This window comes from Patagioenas fasciata, chromosome 2, assembly GCF_037038585.1.
Source record: "Patagioenas fasciata isolate bPatFas1 chromosome 2, bPatFas1.hap1, whole genome shotgun sequence".
NCBI classification, from domain to species: Eukaryota; Metazoa; Chordata; class Aves; order Columbiformes; family Columbidae; genus Patagioenas; species Patagioenas fasciata.
Genome location: NC_092521.1, coordinates 109,895,045 through 109,913,844, shown reverse-complemented (window position 1 = coordinate 109,913,844; position 18,800 = coordinate 109,895,045).

The window sequence follows — 18,800 nt, the reverse complement described above, 5'->3', positions numbered from 1 at the left end:
GAAATACTGCATGCTGTCTGTATCTCTGCAAAGTCCATGCAGGGGGAACCAAATGCCTTTCTTACACCTCTGGCATGCCCACAGCCAAAGGAATGTCTATGGTATAAATGCCCTTCTTTACATAATCTGAATGTACAGATGAAGGTACAGGGACACCCAGCAGCAAGTGGTGGGACAGCTCGCTGGGCCTCCTGTGCACAGGGACTGCCTTGGGGACAGCACCTCAAAGGCATTCAACTGAAGCATGCGGGGAGGAAGAATGGTGGGTAGGATAGGATAGGATAGGATAGGATAGGCAAATAGTCCTTTTTGTTATTTGACTCACTGTGGGGAAAGAGAGAGGAAAAGGGAAAGGGAAAAAGAGGAGATGGCAGGAGAGGGGAGGGGAGGAAATAAGGTTGGACTGACAACAAATCCACATTGTATTTTTGCAAAAAAGGGACATGATTAGGTTGATTACTCCCCTGTTTGTAGGTACAGGGACTGATTCGGGGCCAGCACCTCAAAGGCTTCCTCCAAAGGGTGCTGGGCAGAGGGGGGGCGGGCGGGGCTGCACATGGGGCCTCTGTCATCCCCATGTCACAATGCCAGCACCACCGGGCAACGCTGAGGTCACAGTGCCCCAGGGCACTATAAAAGGGAGCAGCCTCCCGTGTCCACCGCCAGAGCTGGCCCGGGGGCAGCCCCAACCGAGGAAGCACTGGAGTAGCTGGTGGCATCACAGGGTAGGGATTGAGGGAGGAAGAGCTTGCATGAGGCTGCTGGAGGTTCTCCACTGCAAGACAATCTGCTGGCAGAGCCACCGTCCAAACTCATCCGATGCATGGAAATCCTTCTCAACTGGCTAGCAGTGGCAAGAGCAAAGGAATGTTACCTTCTTGAGAAGCACGGCAGAGCTCATCATCCTCATGCCCTACGGAGCCAGGCTCAGGAGCTGTAAGAAAGAGGATGTAGAGGGGTTGCAGTGCTTTGGAACACCCACTGGTGTCCTGACAGGCAGAGCAAGGATTCTTGTCCCCAAGGTCCACGAGCTCAGAGGCACTTAGACACTCTCGCAAGTCTGGGAGATGGCTCCAGGTCAAGGGAGGATAGGATAGGATAGGATAGGATAGGATAGGATAGGGCATGGGCAGGTCCTGGGAGGCATGAGCAGCCTGTGGGACAAGGAGCCAGGTCTGGCTCACATGCTCAGGGAACAGCCGATCGCCAGCACTGGGGTCAGGAAGGAATTTTTTCCCCCGGGGCAGATTGGCACTGGTCCCCGGGGGTTTTTTGCCTTCCTCTGCAGCATTGAGCATGACCACTTTGCAGAGCTCCTCTGGGCCCTTTTGGCTCGGATCCTGCCTGCTGCTCAAGCACCAGGAAGATGGCCTCTCGTGCCCTGCAGCTGGGGGGAGGAAGGCTTTTTTTTTCCCCCAGGTGGGACAGCAAGCGTCTCCGGGGGTTTTTTGCCTTCCTCTGCAGCGCTGAGCACGGCCCCTTGCCACGGCTTCTTTGGGCCATTTGGGCTGGGGGCCTGCTGCTCCACGAGGTGGCCCTAAACTTAGCTAGAATAGCCTACCTAAACCAGCATAGAACAACTAACCTAAAGCAAGCTTAAACACCTGCAAAGAACCAACCTTCAAGAAGCTAAAGCAATCTACCTTTGAAATCTTCAAACAAGCGGCCCTGAAGAACCTAAAAAGAACCTTAAGCAATCTATAAGATATCACCTGAAGCAACGTAAATCAAGGTGAAGCAAGCAACGTCAAGCAGAAGCAAAGTAGCAGCCTTCAATGATGTCAAAGAAGCGAGCTTAAACAACATGAAAGCTCTGTGCAACGGAGAGCCTCCACAGAAACAAGCAGCCTGATAGAGCCTAAAAGGTGTGAAAGAAGACGCCCCAAAAAGCACAAGAGGGCTAACGCAAGGAAAGAAAAGGAAGGAAAAAAGGAAAGGAAAGGAAAGGAAAGGAAAGGAAAGGAAAGGAAAGGAAAGGAAAGGAAAGGAAAGGAAAGGAAAGGAAAGGAAAGGAAAGGAAAGGAAAGGAAAGGAAAGGAAAGGAAAGGAAAGGAAAGGAAAGGAAAGGAAAGGAAGAAAATTAAAGAGGACAAATGGGAGAGGAGAGGAGAGGAGAGGAGAGGAGAGGAGAGGAGAGGAGAGGAGAGGAGAGGAGAGGAGAGGAGAGGAGAGGAGAGGAGAGGAAAAAGAGAAGCAAGAAGCGAAGTGAAAATAAAAGAAAAAAGATGGAAAAAACCAGAACAAAATAAGAAATAAATAAACCAAAAGAAAAGAAAACATAATAAAATGAAATATAATATAATAATGAAAATATAATGAGGAAAGGAAAGGAAAGGAAAGAAAAAAAAGAAAAGAAAAGAAAAGAAAAGAAAAGAAAAGAAAAGAAAAGAAAAGAAAAGAAAAGAAAAGAAAAGAAAAGAAAAGAAAAGAAAAGAAAAGAAAAGAAAAGAAAAGAAAAGAAAAGGAACAAATGGGAGGGAGAGGAGAGGAGAGGAGAGGAGAGGAGAGGAGAGGAGAGGAGAGGAGAGGAGAGGAGAGGAGAGGAGAGGAGAGGAGAGGAGAGGAGAGACACTTTTATCCATTGTGTTATGTGTTCTGTTAAATTCCCGTGTTCTTTCAGGGAAATAGGCTTTTTGTTATTCGGCTCACTGTGGGGAAAGAGAGAGGGAATGTGAAAAAGGGGAGAGTAAAAGGGAGGGGAGGGTTTTTTTGGCCTTCCTCTGCAGCACTGAGCATGACCCCTTTTCAGGGCTTTTATGGTCCCTTTTGGCTTGGTTACTGCCTGTTGCTCAAGTCCTAGGAAGATAGTCTCTCGTGCCCTGCAGCTGGTGGAAGGTTGTTTTTTCCCCGTGGTGAGCTACTAAGTGTCTCTAGGGTTCTTTTGCCTTTCACTGCAGCACTGAGCACAGCCACTTGCCATAACTTCTTTGGGTCATTTTGGCTAGGGGCTTGCTGCTCCTTCTGTATGTAAGTGGCCCTCTTGCCTGACCTCTGGGGGATATGTAACTTTCCAGACTTCTAGAGTTGCACCTGGGGGTTGCTTTTTGTCTTCTGTAGCATCGAGCTCAGCGCCTTGTCAGAGCTCCTCTGGGCCCTTTTGGCTTTGTTCCTGCCCGTTCCTCTCCACTGATGCCCTGCGCCTCTTGGGCTCTCTTGCCCAGTGTGAGTTTGTAGTGAGAGCCAGCTCTGCTCTTCCTTGGGCTCCATTTCCCCAGGGTTCTTGCTTGTGCAAAACAGCCTGGGCCTGGAAGGGCTCCAGGCTTCCTGCACTTTCTGGAGCTGTCACTTTTCAGTTCTCCCTGTGTGCAACCCATGTGCAAGGCGGCCAGAAGAGCTCTTGGCATGCGTCACTGGCCAAGAAGCAAAGTACGGCAAGTTTTGGCAGTCAAAAAGTATGCTCATCATTAATACTTTGGAAAATACTCCATGGTACCACATACCTCTTCTTCTTCTTCTGGCAGAAGTAGACTTGCACTGCCCATAATGCTCTCCTGCAGACGTCGATGGTTGGCTGCTTTGGAGACAGAATATTGGGCCAGATTGACCTTTGCTGTGATGGAGCACTGTTGTTCTCAGGCTCTTGTGTTTTAGTATGTTTTTCCAAGGGAAACAGCTCAGGTGTTTTCAAAAATGAGTACAAGGAGTAAAAAGATATCCATGGGAAATGAACAGGTATTACCTCAAAAAGATTTGCAGCTATTTAGTTCAGGAACATGTCCTGCTTTATACTAAGGCCTTGATCTTTGAGCTTCACCAGGGTCAGAGATAAGAGGTTTTGCCATCCTGTAGAAACCCAACTCGATGAACACAGAGATGATTCAAAAACTGCACTTCACACCTGCTTTTTTCAAATCTGTTCAGATGGTCACATTGTCTGAGGTTGATGCACAGTTCTCACCCTGTCATGGTTTGATTGCAGGGCAACAGTAAACCATGGTACATGCTTTGTTAACCCTCTCTTCCCCCCAGCCCCACCCCCTACCCACCAAGAAGAGGCATTTGGAGGAAGAGAGGGACAGACTTGCAAGTTGGAAAAAAAAAGTTAAAAATATTTTATTAATGCTGCTAATAAAATAGAGAAAATAATACAGAATATACAAAACCAATCTTGAATTTTCCGGTAGCTCAGCACTGCTCCAGCAGCTGCAGGGCAGACACTCAGAAGTCCTGGGTTGGACTCCGCAGCAAACTGGAACTGGATTCAAGAATGCAGGGTCTGTCACTAGGCCTCAGATTGGAGGGACGATTCGCAGGGTCCTTCCCAAATGCCGGCCATAGTCGAAGAGGGAGTGAGACCCTTGTGATCGCCTACTTTTATATGATGTGGATGGAATACTTAGTTGGTCAGTTTTAGTCACTTGTTCAGTTCACTTCTCCTCGCAAAAATGCGATGTGCATTCTTATCAGCGACCTTGCATTCCATTGCTATATCTACCAAAACATATAGCCAAATTCAGAAAAGTGCAGTTACTAAGAAGAGCTTAGCCAAAATAAAAATTCACTAAAAGAGAAACTGGTCTTATTTTTAACAAAACCAGGACACACCCCCATCAGAAGGTACATGCCTCCTTCCCACAATGTGATTACAGTGCAGGGCTGGGAAGAAACATCAGCAGCGATTTCCTTAGCATGTACTGATAGGGAAAGGAGGAATTAGGGAGGGAAGATGAGAGGAGGAAGTGACCTACAACAACCAACTAATCCAACTGCCTGATCACTTCAGGGATGACCAAAAGTTAAAGCATGGCATTAAGGGCATTGTCCAAAAGCCTCTTGAACACTGGCAGGCATGGGGCATCAACCACCCCTCTAGGAAGCCTGACCACCCTCTCAGTAAAGAAATCTTTCCTTATGTCAAGTCTGTACCTCCCCCGACAGATGCAGCTTTGAGCCATTCCCAGGTGTTCTGCCACTGGTTACCAAGGAGAAGAGCTCAGTAACTCCCTCCCCACTTCTTCTCAGGATGCCAGAGAGAGCAGCGAGGTCACCCCTAGACCTCCTTTTCTCTGAGCTAGGCAAACCCAATATCTCCAGCCGTTCCTCAGAGGACACACTTTCCAGCCCCTTCTGCAGCTTTGCTGCCCTCTTCTGGATACATTCTGAGGCCTCAACATCCTTCTTAAATGGTGGTGCCCAGAACTGCACACAACACTCAAAGTGAGGCTGTGCCAGTGCTAAATGCAGCAGCATAATCACCTTTTGACTGGCCGGCTGTGCTGTGTTTGATGCACCCCAGGATGTGGTTTGCCCTCTTGGCTGCCAGGGCTTACTCTGCTGTCTGTTCTTGAGCTTCATGTCAACCAGTAACCCGAGACCCCTTCCTGCAGCGCTGCTCTCCAGCTACTCCTCTCCCACTTAGACTCGTTTCCAGTGCTGCTTCATTCTGGGTGCAGAATCTGGCATTTGTTCTTGTTCAATTTCATGCCATTGATGATTGCCCAGTGCTCTGATCTATCCTGATCCCTCTGCAAGGCCTCTTGTTCCTCAAGTCAGCAGCATCTCCCAGTATAGTATCACTAACAAACTTTTAAACCATGCATTCAGCTCCTGCATCCAGATCACTGATGCAAATATTGAACAGAACCAGCCCCAGATTTGAGGCCTGAAGAACACCGCTGGTGACTGGACACCAGTCAGATGTAGCCCCATTCACTGAAACCCTTTGAGCCCGGCCATTCAGCCAGTTCTTCACTCAGCACACTGTCTATCCACTCAACTGCCATTTGGACAACTTGTCCAGAAGGATGCTGTGAGGGACAGTAAGTCACTTTCCAATCAAATTTGGTCCTTACATACAGATATATGCAGAAACTATTGCCTTCTCCTCTCTTTTTTTTTTTGTGCTTGCTCATGTCATAGTCTTCTCTCTCACTTTTTTTCTCATTTGGAGTCTGAAAGCAATTGGCTGCAGTACAACTAATTAACCACTGGTGATCAAGCCCTGACCTCAAGATCCTCCAAATAATAACATCCATAGAAAGATTAATAATGACAACAGTAATGTATTGTTGTGGGACAAAATACCTTCTTCATTTCCGATCACGTTTGTAACATTTTTCTTGGGGCCACTAGGAGTCCTGGAGGCTTCAGCATAACATATGTACTTGCCACGCTTCTGCGTGCTCTAAGGTTGGTTAATAAATAAAAAATGGTGTCTTGTACCAGAGACCAGTTTCAAAATCATTTGTGAGTTCAGAAGCCTTTCTCATGAAAAACCTATGCAATACACTGAAGCATTTTTTTAATTAGTCAGACCACAATACATTATGTCAGAGCTGCAGTAGAGCCTTCTCATTTGGTGGTAAGACCAAATATGCAACACAGCAGCACATGTAGCCCTTGGGAGTACCAGGCAGTAACCCATTTTTACCAAGAAAAGTAGAAGTTGGCGTCACATTCAGAAAAAGAGGCTTTAATGTAGAAGTTACATCATTATATCCATTCTCAAAAGAGAAAAAGCAGTCAAGACAGCACTAAAATAAAAATGGTATTCTTCTATGAATTTAACTCCTGCATTTCACAGATTCATTACAAAACAATGAAGTCATACATATCTAAGAGATAACAGCTGCTAGATTTTTTAAAAAGCTTTTATTACTCCAGGTCTATAAGAAAATTCTTTCAATTAAATCACTTTGGGACTAATGGAGCTAATTCGACTTTCTCCTAAAATCTTCTGGCTGGTTTAATTCAATATATTCATCATTCTGTTACATATAAAAGTCTATGAAAGGCTTTGTCAATAAATGGCTTTCATAAATGTCCAGACTAAGTATTAAGGATAACTAAACATTATGAAAAATCAGCCAAATCTTTCTCCGTGCTTACAGTTTTGTAGATATTTAAAAACTTGTATAGGTCTAGAACTGGTTCCAGAAGGTGAACATGCTGGATTTGAGTTGCTTTTTTACACCAATTTTGTAATTTTTCTGGTTTAAAGAAAATATACACACGTAGTTTTATATGTATAACTTCATTAATACACTATAATTCTGCAAGTTGAGCAATGCATCTGTGCTGAATGAATTATTCTAGCATGAATGAAGAAATGTGTCTTGTGACCCTTTTATCAGGAAACTTAGGAAGCAAGCTGTCATCCTATCATGTAATGAATTAACAAATTCCTTGACATTTAACATCACCCTGATCGTAGCGTTTGTACATAAGAGGGTTAGGTGACACAACTAGGATTTATATGGCTCATCATTTGAATACCTAGATCAGATGCATCTGAGAGCAACTTACTATCCCATTCCTATTTCTCATTACAGTTTCATTTATTATTGTATGACAACCTGTTCACATGTACAACTTGGTGCAAGAGCAGTGCCCTCACCTTCCTTTTTCTTTATGTTACATTTTACATGTTTATTTGAGCTCTCTGCAATTTCATCCAATTGTGGAAAAGTTCTCCTTGATCTTGCTCATATTTACTTGGGCACTGGTAATCTTTCCTTCAGGACTCTGGGGGATTTTTTGCTTATTTGTAGAGTACAGGATCAACTGGTTCCAATTTCACTTTTGCACTGGCAGGGATCACATCTTAACTCATGGTCTGACAGATGAAGTGCATCTACTATTTTCCCCAAGTGGGGATGATGAAGTAGCAGCAGAGACCTTGCAAGGCCCAGACCAGACAATGACTTGACACAGATGTGACATGATATTTTTCTTGATAAGACAAGACCCAAGGTGAGGCAATATTTCAAGCAACTTCTTTGAGATGCCAGATGGAAACACGGTCACGAGAGATACTGTTTATAATAATACTGTTTCAGAAATAATAAACACCATTGAAGTGACTGACACTGTTCCTTTGTGCTTTATGTAAAAACACTCTTTGTTCACCTTGTCCAGCTACAGTTTCTGCAAGGCAGAAGAGCATCACTTTATCTTAAGATTGCTTTTAAAATAAGAACTGGGAACTACATGTTTCTTCTGGATGTAGAAAGTGTCAATATAAATTAATTTTATGGTTCTGTCTGAGTTTCTGTGGAGAGGCTCAGTACTTGCAGTTGTAATTTTAACCCGGGAAATAGGATGCTTGGGAAATAGGATGCCTGTGTGGATGTAGCATTTGCTTATCTCTTCACCTTTTCTTGCTCACTCCTCCAAGGGAATCTGGATAGATTTCTGGCTGATCTGACAGCAAGGCAGGTCCTTTTTGCCAGCTCCTGGTACCACATCCTTACCAGTTCTGGGAAAAATCAAAGTCTGGGTAGAGAAGAGCCCCAGATTAGAACTCAGTTGATGGGCAGACCAAATCACAAGCATGATGCTACCCTCTGCCAGCTGGCACACTTCAGCTATACCACCTGAAATGATAGAGGCTGGGTATACTGGTTGGGTGCAACCCCAGCAGGCAGAGAGCTCTACAGGGGCCTGCAACACACCCTAACAGCAAAGGTGGTCAGCAGCACCCTGGGCTATTCTAACAGGAACATGGCCAAGGGAAATTATTTTGCTCCTTTACTCAGGACTAGTTAGACCACATCTAGGTACTGTGTCTAGTTCTAGACCCTCCAGTACAAGAAAGATATCCAGCGTACTGCAGCAAGGTCAGGGGATGACCCCTAGAACAGGTAGGGCTGAAGCACTTGCCCTATGAGGAGAAGCTGAGGGACCAGAGTACATTTACCTGGGGGAAAAGTCAGCTTCAGGCAGGCCTGACAGCAATATCCCTGTGCCTGCAGTGGGATGTGGGGGATCATCAAGGAGATGGGGTCAAGTTCTTCCAGGTGTTGGAGGGCAAGAGGACAAGAGCCAACAGACATTAATTGAAAGAAAAGAGTTTCAGAGTGGATGTAAGAGAATTACTTTTTCATCTGGGGATAGCCAGACAGTGGAGTAGGCTGCCCAGGGAGGCTGTACAGTCTCCATTCTTGTTGGTTTACAAGACTCAACAGGAAGAACCTCTAAACAAACTAGTCTGATGGCATATCTAAATCTGCTTCGAGCCAGAAGTTGAACTGGAAATCTCCTGGGGTCACTTCCAACCCAGTCTGTCCTATGACCTAGTCAGCCAGCAGTGATTGAAAACACTAGTGATATCTCATACTAGCTAGCACAGGGGACCAATTGCTAAAGACGCTTGTAATGAAAATCTAACATTATTATGATGATGGTGCAGGTATACAAATATAGGACACAAGTCCAGAAGAAACAAGACTTAATTAGTTTTGATGTCCTCCCGAAACTGCCTTTATCTTATACTTTCATGTGCAAAGTTGCCTTAATCTCCTCCAGAATTTTAAATAGGGGGTTGTGTTGGTAGTAAAACTTGTGACTTAGGAAGAAAATGAGCTAAGCCCCTATTCCAACTTTCATGCAAAGAGTGACAGAAAAACAGCAATAACCTAGCATTTTATTTGATAAACCTTTTTCCTTAAGTATTTCAAAGAAACTTGAATTGCAAAGGTACACAATCTGAAATTAGTTCCCTGACAGTCCCTCTTGGTATCAGTTTCACTTGAGGAAAAACTAATTAAATATGAGCTGGTTTTGATGCAGGAAATAAATATATTATAATTGCTAACCCTACAGGTGGCCCAAATGCTTAATTATACACAGCATATACATGGCACAACCAGAGTCAGCTTTTCCATGAGTGAGCAGTAGCAAGCAGGCTTGCCAGCAAACAGAACAAAGAGGAACTGGTGATCAAGAACTCTTGGGTACATACTCCATATTTAACGATCCTTAGGCACCGATTATTCCCAAAAATATGTAGGAGGGGCAAAGATAAGAATATGGTCGCAAGAGGCAGTTTCTGTACTCAATGTAGATGGACTTGGTGGCATTTTCTCCAGAGAGCGGAGAAAGTAACTTGGCCAACATTGTAACTCCCTAACAGAAAACTTGAATTGCACTCTTTAGATGGGCTGATACAAATGTGGGCCATAGTTTCCCAGCAAAGTCAATAGGGCCGCATTCCTTTATGTTTCATTTAAAACATGCCACACAGCATGCAATTCAATTTACCTGCTCAAGAAGGCCAAAGGGCTGAGTCAACTGCACTGGATTGTTTCCTCGCTGCTCCTGCTTAGGATATTGCCTGATAAGCTGATCTTTGCTTACAGTGATTAAGCTTTAGACAAATCCTGAAATTACCTTGTGATAAAATATATGCATCTGCCATTGAATGTAACTGATCTATGAGACCAATTTGAAAATCTCAGAGACACTTCAGGTGCAAACATAAATAGCGAATGATAATTTTTTCTCCTTTTTTTTTTTTTTTCCTTATTTGTAAATCCTTGGTATAGCCTTTGCTAATGATGCATCTATCCTTTTTACTACCCACTTGATGTCTGAGTAAACACAGCACTGACTGAAGCAATAAATTACTCCTAATCCCATATTAAAAAAAAACCAGGTAGACCAATACGAAATGGGTCCAACTGCTTCTTCATTCACAGCCAGAGTTTAGCGCTTTTCACACAATGACAGTCAGATTTACACAATGTCAATTTCCAGCCAGCCAGAGCCTTGCTTAGTGGACTATACCTTTCTTCAATCCAGGAAGCTGGTACATGGGTTTTGGGGGCAATCTGTGACATGCAAATGCCTGAACAAATTCCTTTTACAAAAGGCCAGAGACAAGCACCTTGGCTCATTAACACAGACAAGAGGGAAACGCCAACATGTTTAGATTCAAGGATTTGGTTCTGTTAATAATCAGCCCAGGGTTCCTACAAGAAACTAAAAATTGCTGTCAGTAGCTTTCGAATCCTGTGTCTTGTGCAGACAGTGATTACAAAAAAAAAAAATGCCCTATTTCATTTAAAACCACAGAGGCAGGGATGGAGGAGTGTACAATTCTTACCCCTTCAGGAAAAGTCAGGTGGTAGAAAGCAAGTCCAGACTTTTTGCATGCTACACTAGATTCCAGCCAGCAAAGTGCATGGTCATATTTTGCTCATCATCTTCATAGCTGCACCTGTTACCTCAGCTGAACTGCTCGTCATGTCTCTCCTCTCCAGTGTATTATTGGCACACAGTCTTGCCACTCACACTTCCTTTTGCCCCTTTCCTCCACCTTGCTGTGCCAGCCCAGCCCACTGACCATGACACCCCTTTCCCTTCACAGCTCCTAACATTGCTGCCCTTATTGCTGCCATCTCATCTTCTGTCATCTCTTATGATATCTTCTGTTTCTGCCTACCTTTGCTGGGCTCATCCCCACCATCGCATTCTCTCTTTCTGTCCTCTATTCCTGTTTGTCTTTTCCTTGCTGCTGCATCACCTCACTTGCTGTGTATCTTACTGCCTCATCAGTCCCTGCCTTGCTCTACTGGTAGTCTGGCACCTGCCCTCACCTAATTCCCTTCACTGCCTCTCCCCTTATCCCCAACCCATCTCATTTTACTGTTTCATTTGCTGTATTCCTGTACCATTTGTCACCTTCCCCTGTTGTCCCACAGCTTTGTTCTTCTCTTTGTCATCCACTCTTAAAACCTCTCTGCTTAACTTCGCTTTCTCTTCTCCTAGCGGCTCTCTTTCCCACCTTGCTACTTTCATTCACTACCTTCTCTGGCCAGCTCCATTTGCTGCCTGTCCCCTCCTCGTTTTCTCCCAGCAGCAATGTTTCCTCTCTACAATATCTTTGTTTACTGCTGCACTTACTGCTTGCTCCCCAAATGCCCAGGACCTGTCTCGGATCTCCTTGCCATGCCATTGTCCACCATTACTTATTGCCCCGCTTGCCATCCTGCCTGCCCCTACTGCTTCAGTTTTCTTCCTGCTGTCAGGAGGTGCCCTGTTTGCAGACAGCTCTCACAACTTCTTCCTGTTTTCCATCTGCTGCCCATGCTTGTTCACTCTCTACCTGTCACCATCTACCCTCATCACCTAACTTCTCCATTTACTGCTTCCTCCTGCCACTCTGTATCCCCTGCCCACCTCTCCTCATTGACTTAATCCTTTGCCACCAGCATGTATTGCTGCCCATTGCCACCTTCCCTCATGCAGCTCCTTCTTTTGCTGTGTGCTTTCTCTGCCTCCCTGTCGAGGGTTAGGATTGCGGGGTGACAATCAAACCCTGGCAAATGTATTGTTAATCTCCTCTCCCCCCCACTTCCCCCTTTTGCCCCTCCCTCTCCCCCCTTCCCACTCAGGACAGGCGATCGGGAGGGAAAGAAGGACAGAGAGAAGAGAGTTGGAAAAGTTAAAGATGTTTTACTAATGCTACTAATAAGAATAGAGAAAATAATACAAAATATACAAAACCGATCTTGTAAGTCTCAGCAACTGCAGAGCCAGCACCCAAAGTCCTGGATTAGACTCTGTAGCCAACCGGAGCTGGATTCAGTCTCTCACTAGGCCTCAGTTCGCAGGGACGACCAGCAAGGTCCTCTCCTAATGTCAGCCATGAGGGAAAAAAAAAAAAGGGCAAAAGGCACGAGATCCTCGTGATCTCCCACTTTTATATGAAGTATTCACGTGAATGGAATGTTATACACCGTTGGTCAGTCTCTCGGTCATCAGTTTTCTCGCTGCCCCTCTCGCGAGATGTCCATCCGTGCTTATCAATAAGTTTGCATTCCATTGCTAGGTCCAAGCAAAACATGCGCTGGGCTCTCCAGGAAAATGCAGCCAACATGAAGGCCCTAGCTGACAGGCAAATTCACCAAAAGAGAAAGTTGTTTTTAACAAAACCAAAACACTCCCTTAGCTACTCACTCTCACTGTCTCTCTTGCCAGGTTGCTGTTGCCATCACTTGCTCCCTATGCTTGTAAATATATCCTTCCCATGACTTCTGTTGTCACATGTTTTTTAGATAGCACTCTGAGCCTTTTCTTGCTGCCCATTGCTATTTGTCTACACTTCTCCCTCCTGCCCTCATAACCTCATTTCAATACCTGAATTGCTGACCATTCCTAACTTTCATGTTGAACCACATTTATCATCTTTCTTTTCCAACCTGTTGCCTGCCTCCAGCTGCTGCTAGCCCTCTGCCTCTGCTTTGCACCTCATATGCACCCTATGCTCAATGTCTTTTCAAGCCTCTGTCTGCTGCCTAACTTCAGCCTCAGCTTGTTTTTCTGCTTGTTGCCCTGCTTGTCCCCCTCTCCTCTTGCCAGCCTGTCAGACATACGTCTCTTCCCTTGCTGCACAGCCTGCTTTTGCCACATCACCAGCAGTTTCCACTGGCAAGCTTCCTCATCCTCCTTACCAGCTGCTTTCAAAACTTCCCTTGCCTGTAGGCTTACAGGTCTAATGCGACTACCTTTCACCACTTCCCATAGCGGCCTCTCCTCCCCAACTCCTTAGCTGCCTGCCTAAGATGTATTTTCCAGGCAGCAGTATTCAACTCCGTGGTGGGTTAACCCCACTTAACAGAAAAACACCTATATAGCTGCTTGCTTATTCCTTCTCCCAGTGGAACAGGGAAGAGAACAGAAAGAGCAAAAGCTAGAAAACTTGAGATAAGGATAGTTTAATTGAGTTAATAAGTGAAGTTAATAACTGAAGACAGTTTAATAAGTGGGAGAAAGAAAGGACAAAAAAAAAAAAGGCAATGCAAAGCTACAACCTCCCACAAGCAGAATGATGCCCAGCCAATCTGTGAGCAATGACTACCTTGGAAGACACTCCTTCCTTCCTTCTCTTCCCCCCACCCAGTTTCATTGCTGAACATGACATTGTATGGTATGGGATATCTCTTTAGCTGGTTTGGGTCAACTCTCCCGGCTGTGTCTCCTGCCAATCTTTTGCCCACCACCATTCGGGAGGTCAGGAGAGACAAGGTGGGAAATGGATAAAAACTTCAAGCTGTGCAAGCAGTTCTCAGCAATAGCCAAAATGCTGATGTGTTATCAACAGTGGTTTAGTCACAAATCCAAACATGGTACCATACAGACTACTATGGTGAAAGTTAACTCCATTCTAGCCAGACCCAGTACAATTTCCTGCCAAAACAACTGCCCTTTAGTGGCCCATACTTGGCCTCACTCCTTTTAATCCTCTCACTCCCTTTCAGTATGGTTGTATCTAGTTGCCTTTTTATATGCCACTTGACCTCATACCCTCCTTACCTACATAACTACTCATCTCCTTCTGTCATGGCTCTATTCTTATTGATTCACTTGCATAATTTTTCTGTTACCTGATCCTGTCTCTTTTTCCGCCCTATTTTCTACCCTGCAAGCATAGCAGTTGGGGGTGGTTGCTGCCAGTCCACTCAGTGCTAGCCCTACCACCAGTCATTTCTACTTCTCTCTGACAGTCTCCTGCTGCCTGCTCCCAGTTCAAAAGGACTTTCTGTTGCATCTTCTGGAAACCTATCCGTTCACTCTCCTTCAGATCATCTGTGTGTTTGTTATTCTCCCCACCTCTCACAAGTGAGCCAGCCTTGCTGTCCTGTCATCCAGCTTTTCCTTAGGTCCCCTTTACCAACCCTGTTGCACCCTCCCACATCACCTCATTTTCCCCCCAACTTTTCTCTGAGTTGCTTTGCAGCCTTGTCTTTACCAGTGCCTCAGTCGTCACTCCACCCTGCACTTATTGCCTCTACCCACAGGCACATTTATGGCCTGCTCTCTTGTCTTATTTATTGTTAACTGTGTCACAGGCCAGAGCCATTTCTCCTGACCGCTATGCCTGTTTCCCCCAATTCCAGATGCCAAAATGATTGCTTCTCTTTCAGCATTGTTGTTTTTTTACCATTTTGTCCTGATCTTTCCATCCCCTTCTTTCACCTCCTCTTGAAGCTTTGTTTCTCTCCCTCTCCTTGCTGTTCCTGGTCCCTGCATCAGGTGCAGTTTCCCTTTGATCTCTCCTGATACACCTTCATGTATCTGTTTTGCAGCTTCAGCCTATTTTTCACAGTTTCACTTCCCCCGAGTGCTTGCTTACTGCTCCATCACCCAAACACCACCAAGCCTCTTCATATACTCCATACTGCTCTTGCCTCCCTTTGCAGATCTGTTAGGCAGCCATTCCCACACTGCTGCACCCTTTCCCATGTAGCTGCCTGTCTACATCTCCCCTCCATCTTATTCCTGTTTGCTTATACTTTCTCTCCAGTTTCCAGTTTCTCTTCTGGTAGTTCAGCTCTTGAAGTCTCCATCACTGCCTGCTTCATCTTCCTCTCCCAGCTCCATCATGCCCTGCCTACTCTTGCCACCTTCCTTCACAGGCTCTTTCTTCCTTTTAGCCTTACAGGCTTGCCAGCACTCCTTGCTGCCCAGCTCACCTCCTGTCCAAATCACCTCACTTGTCTATACTGCCTGGGGCATGCTAGCACCTCCCAGGCTGTGGGGACTCTCACATTCCCTTATCATCATTGCATTAGCATCTTGTTTTTTATAAGGTGTCTAGCCACCTAACCTCCCTGCCTGCTCAGGACATCACCTGCCTTGTGTTCACCCTTTCTTGCCAAACAAGTCACTCACATCCTACAGTGTCTCCCCTTCCAGCCCACTTCTCATCTCCTTTCACCACCTGCCCTTGATGACTGTTGATTTTCTCAGCTGCCCCATTTACTGCTTTCCCTTGACATCTTCCTCTCTCCCTTCTTCACTGTCCCTTTTGCTACCACTTCTTTCCCTAACCCCATGCCTGCCCCTTCCCACACAGCTGCCATTTATTACCCAGCCCTCAACTGCAGCTCTCCACTGCTGTCCCATTTACTACCAGTGGTTCCCTCATCTTCCTAATTTACTGCTTCTTCTCACTGTGGGGAAGGAATATTTTCTGTACATATTAATTTCTGGGCTTTGACTCTTCCTTTGCTCTCTCTTCTTTATCACCTTGTTTTCCCACTGGTTTTCATTTTGACACCATGCTCTGCTTGTCCCCAGCACAGTCTTTTCCCCTTTTTCCTCTTTCTATTGTTCTGTTTATCATCTGGTGTCTCACTTGGTTGTGGCTTCACAGTCATGCTCATAACCTTGGCCTGTTGCAAGGCTATTCAGCCCACTAGCCTTGCTGACAGGGTTGTTGGCACTTCACACTTGACCTTCTCAGCCCACTTACTAGTCCCTTCTCGAGGTACTCATAATCCCCTGTGCCTCCTTCCTCCTCTCCATCCATGCTGCCCTGCTCCCCGCTGTTGTCTTTCACAATGCTTATGCCTCCAAAGGGAAAAAGCCAAGCTGCAATCTGCTCACTTCCAGCTGTGTCACCATCCCCTCACTACCCAAGGTCATTGTGAGCAAGTACTGCTGTCCCCTCAGCCCCTGGGCTCTCCTATTTCTGTCAGTGGAAGCACCCCTACCTTGCTGACCATCATAGCCCTACGTGCATAAAGTAAAATTTCCAAAAGTACCCATATGGTTTATTTTCTAAAAGTCCTCATTTTGGAAAAAAAAATATTTGGCTCTCAGCAGCTTAAGCTTAATTGCAAGTCAATGAAAAATGAACTACAAAAAGACTTGTGGCTAGATTTTCAAAGTTATTCAAGCGTGCACAAAATGACCTCGGGCACAGCTCAATTTTATACCATATGCGGGCCACCTGAGTTGGCTACTTGAAATTCCTCTAGGCTGGCTGGTCTTGTTAAAGTATGAAATATACGTGAAAATTTGGCCACAGATTGCCTTAGAGGCTGAAAGAAGAAGGGGAGAATCTTCTGAGTTTCTAAACAACTTGTATGCTTTTGAAAAACGTACCACTGGCTTCCTAACCCTAAAATAATTAATTATTGGACTAAAGATTTTATGATAGCTGAGCACTATCCAGGAGAAACATGTCATATAAATACTAAGCCTTATTAGTGGAGGTGTGATTTTCCTTCTTAAAGCATTCAGATCATTGCTCTCTCCTACACACATTGCTGAAACAGGCTAAGCTCAAAAGCAATGTTGTACAAAAGATATCCAGGGCGTAGATTATAGAGTGTTACATTTGAAACCCACGGTACCTGGAAGGATCTGTTATTTATTAACGTGTTTACAGGAAAAAAAAATAGAGGCCAAGTCTATCTATAACATTTTACCTACAAAAGCTTAATATTTGTTTTTCCATGTGATGTATCCCTCCACAGGAGAAAAACAAGAACCGATCAAATTGTAAACATCTGAGCTTTATGCAGTTGAATAAGCAATACCTTATTTTGGCTGTAGGAATAAATGGAGGGAGGTTCAGGACAGGCCAGTGGATTATCAGTTAAACATACACCACTTTTTTGGTGCCAATCTTAGGACTGGGTAAGACTTTTCTTGAGAAATGATCCAGGTTCACAACATGCCCTTCAGATTTAAAGGCTCAGAGAAATATTAATGAGACAAAGTCTGAAGAGCTACAAGAATATCCTGCTGAATAATATAAAACTATAGCTGCTTTATTAATGTCCTCTCAATAGGACCACACTATAAAAGAACACTGATATTAAAAACAAAAAAGCTCTAGGCCTTTCCTCAGCCATACGGTGCATGACGACAGTGAGGTAAGCTTATGCAGGTATGAATAGACCCAAATAATTCTCATTTTGCTGTATTTATTAAAGTCTATCTGGTGGGTTTAGCTTCGATTTCTCTACAGCAAATAGTTTGGGACTCTGCTTACCCTTTGGATGTTCTGCCACACTCTCCAAAAGGTGATACTTGCACTTCTGCTTCTCACTTTTATTGGCAATATTCATGTAAGGAAGACTTAATAATAGAAGGCAAAAGAATCTGAGAGGGCAAACTCCTACAGCAAGCAGTGATCCAAAAGCAACTGCAGCTCTTCCTCCAGCTAGTTCTACTTAGGGACTGCCATTTCCTCTGTCTCTCCTGGCTGCTAAGCTATTACAGAAATATAACTATCTGCAAATGGGCAGCAGAAGTGTGAAAAAGGAGAAAAGAATGCATACACAAACCTGTATTAGCAGAATCTTGCTGTGAGTATTAACACACCATTCCTAGCTCTGTCAGATTCCAATACAGTGATCCTGTCTCTTCATGATATCTAAAATAGCCCCAAATTAATTAATTGTCTCTCTCACACTGTGCGAGTGAAAGAATTGAGCATACTTTTAAAATAAGCCTGATTTTACTGGGTTATGCAGCTTATTTTTCTTCTTAGTACTACCTTTATCAGAAAGCCTGCATCTAAATAAACCTCCATATTTTTAACACAGAATGGAAAGTACTGGTGCTCTTTATATTGATTGTTTCTCCAAATCTAAGTACATGGTAATTGACATAAATAGAAACAATTTACAGAAGAAGCTGTGAATAAGATGTCATCTTGCAAACACTGTTTGTGTATATCCTTTGTATACAACCTAATAAGAAGCACAGCTCCCAAAGTGTGCACAGTACTGAAAGTGGATCAACTGTGCCATAAAAATAATAGGTCATTGCCCCAGGGGGCTAATCCTTGGAAGGATCATGAAGGTGCAACAAGCAATCAGAATTACTCTGCCACTAAATTAATGTGTAGTTTCAAAAACTCAGCATACACTAGTATGTTTTATGAGGTGTTTAAAGGCATTCTATACACTTACAGTACACAGGAATGGTCTCCTCAGCGAGGAACATGCAATTCTGAAAACAAAAATACTCTCAGGCCAATTGAGAAAGACATAATTTTCTTCTGATCTTTTCCACTCACTAGAAATTTTGTGTTGAGTTTACCTTTTATGCAATATTAGCACATCTTGATTTTTTTAATTAAATTTTTATAATCAGAAAAATATTTAAGAAATACCATTAAAAATAAGCAAATTTGCATTTCTCCCTTCTGCTACTAAGTTATTATGACTTGCATTTAATATATATTTTTTATTTATGAAATAAGAATGAAAGCAACCTGATATTCACCCAGACATCTAGCATAAATAATAAACTGTAGTTAAAAAGGTCATACAGAC